Source organism: Piliocolobus tephrosceles, chromosome 8, assembly GCF_002776525.5.
Source record: "Piliocolobus tephrosceles isolate RC106 chromosome 8, ASM277652v3, whole genome shotgun sequence".
NCBI lineage: Eukaryota > Metazoa > Chordata > Mammalia > Primates > Cercopithecidae > Piliocolobus > Piliocolobus tephrosceles.
This window is the reverse complement of record NC_045441.1, coordinates 107,255,521-107,258,355: the sequence shown is the minus strand read 5'-3', so window position 1 is coordinate 107,258,355 and position 2,835 is coordinate 107,255,521. Positions and strand designations below refer to the sequence as shown.

At 33.9% G+C, this 2,835-nt stretch overlaps 1 protein-coding gene across 5 annotated transcripts in view; it reads right to left on the bottom strand.

Annotated features, from left to right (window-relative positions):
• Positions 1-212: 212 nt before the first annotated feature.
• The window catches only part of FOXP2 (forkhead box P2), a 277,840-nt gene continuing 275,217 nt past the window's right edge, over positions 213-2,835 (bottom strand). For 4 of the 5 annotated variants that reach the window (XM_023228239.3, XM_023228233.3, XM_023228235.3 and 1 more), the window contains one exon: positions 220-2,835. This exon is cut by the window's right edge and continues 1,359 nt beyond it. The gene's annotated coding sequence lies outside the window, so the exon portion shown is untranslated. The other variant, XM_023228234.2, reaches the window with a different exon arrangement.

Below are 2,835 nucleotides of genomic sequence, written 5' to 3'. Positions count from 1 at the left end.
GAAGCAATTTGGAACCTGAAGACAGTTTTTAATGGAATGCATTTGACAAGCAGCCTCCATCTTTATTGACTACATTTGAGTATGGTCTGGTTTATGAATCCCCAATCCCTAAGAAAATAATTTTAAACAAATTGTGGGACATGTGTACACAAATTTATGACTTGGCTCTGGCATGGAAGAATGGTCTCTCCGAAAAGATAAAATCCTAGTGGTTATAAATGGGTCAGAAAGAATTAGATTTTTTTATTTATACTTCAGAAATGTAATCAAGTGAATGAAATGGTTTCATATACATTTTTACATCCAACAGCAGTGACACACTGTTCATACATTAATTCTATAGTAAAATGTACATCCTTCTTTTTTGCTAAGATATGCCAAGTGTTCATGGACAAAAAAAACCTTTCATTGCAACCTGAACTAGTGAAATAACAAGGGTAAGCCATGTTCCTTTCAATAGCTTTATAGACTTAATAAAGCTATTGTCCAAATGTGTGTTAATACTGGCATGTGTAAGATGAAGTCTCAAAATTCTCAAAAATGTAAATGTCCAACTTGAAAACTTTACAAAATATCATATTGGATTTTGCGACTGAATCTGCCCAGGGACATTAAAGTCCAGGATGGTTTATTTAAGTGTACTTCTGTAGCTCTATTCCTAGCTGACTATTCTTCGATTCCCTAATCACAAAGAAATGCATTCTTATGAAGTTAAGCAGCTGTAGACACAGAATGCTGATGACATTTTCTCCATATCTGAGTTATCTAAAGAAAACCCAGTTAGTGGTAATTCTACCAAATACTTGTAACATTCACATAAAATTTTAATTGATTTTCAAATAGTACAACTGTGCCACGAATCCAACCACATAGAATATAAGCCTTAAGCCCACTAGGTTTAAGCAATTGTGTCTTTGTAGACTAAAACTATGTAAAATAAAGTCTGATAACTCCCTGGTGTTAGAGGTAGACAGTTTTCTTTCAAATCCTAGGTTTGGTCCTTTATTTTATTCAGCAGTGAAAGCCATGAATACAGAACGAATAACAGCTGTTACAATTCTCAACCATGACTTCTAACGTCAGAGAATTCAAAGTATGAACATAGTACACAGTAATGAAAAGTATCAAAAATTAGTTTACCTCAAAAAAGATAAATAAAACAGGTATATTCCACCAATACATAAACAGATGTTTGTGCTACAGTTTAAAATTTGCTGTATACAAAAGATCATAGTCCCCATAATCAGCTTATGATAGAAGCAAGAATACATGAGCCATTTAAATTGTCAGACATTATGCTTTATAAGGTATGCACAGAAGTTCAAGCAATAAATACATACATTAGTTCAAAGCCTTACAATAGCTACGCAAAGCAGATGCAGAAAAGCAGATTTGCTATTACTAGCAAGCAATGATATAAGAGTAAAAATTCATGAAATGCATTAAAGCAACATTTTTCTTAGAAAAAGTCTGGTCATTTATGGGTCCACCAACATTTTTACATAATATGCACAATTATCAAAATACAGACCAAGCATTTCAGAAAACTCCAAAAAACCTAAAATCTATTTTCAAAGCAATTGCAGTTTTGGAGGTTTTTCTGGTATAATGTGCAAGCAGCTATTTTTTAAAATTGTATTCATATAAAACCCATGCAAAACTCTACAGGTATATGCATTCTGTGGCTGAGACTTCCTTTCAAAAGTTTTCTAACTGAGGTATGCATACTTTAGCATTGTAGTCTTAGGCCACCCTCCTGATGGTACAACTCTCGCAGTTACTTCCAGTCCATCAAAGCCTTTTGAACATGCACCTGAAAAGACCCATTTTTCCTTTCAGATAATCCTTACAGTAGGATCCTAGATGACTGAAAACCATCTTTCACCATACCCATCTTTCTTTTAATACCATATTGTAAACTTCCGGTTCATTGATCATGACCCAAAGACAAACATAATGAAAAGTAGCAGTTACTGTGACGTTCTCACGTTTCATGCAATCTGCCATAATTGTTCTAATTTTTTTCTTTTTTTTTTTTTTCTTTTTTTTTTTGCAGAGGTAGAAGCTTTCAGAAAGCCTTTTGGGTAAGTGGGAAAACCCTTTTGAAAGCCGTTATGTCCTTTTATTTGGTGTGATAGATGACTGGGTATCTCTCTAACTCTATTTGCTGACTTCAGCAAAGAATCAATGATGAGCTTAGTTTGCAAGAACCGGTTCCATCACATGGAACTGGTACATATGTTAAGCTCTAGCAGCCACCTTCTGTCAAAACTGTTTGTAAAGCAATAACCATAATCAGGTTATGAGGTCCCTTGGTTGGGGGAAAAAGTATTATCAAGACTTGGCACAGCACATGAAAAGCAACACGTTAAGTTTCTAGGTTTTAAGCAAACATCTGACTATGCTATTTTCAACTACACCATTATTCAGTATCATAGTTTTGGGGTTTGGAGTTGTCAAGAAAACCAGCATTCCAACAATTTCGCCTGTGCAAGTCTTTGAAGGGAGTGTATTGTTAGTGTTAATATCCCGTATAAGCAGAGGCAGAATTATATGTAACTTTGGTTTGACTGAAAATAAATACCATGGACTACAATTGCTATAATCTTTGCTTTCAGTGTAAAAACTCAGCTAGATCACTTTAAAATCAATATGAAATTAATTTTTGGCTTTACTAGACCTTTTATGTTTGGTTCCTACTTTTTGTTTTTTCATTATAACTTAAGACTATAAAAAAATAGTACACAACAAAGATTAAGACCGTACAAGACATCTTCTAACAACATGTATTCACCACTGAAAATAACTGACTGAATGAGGGAAAACAAAAACACA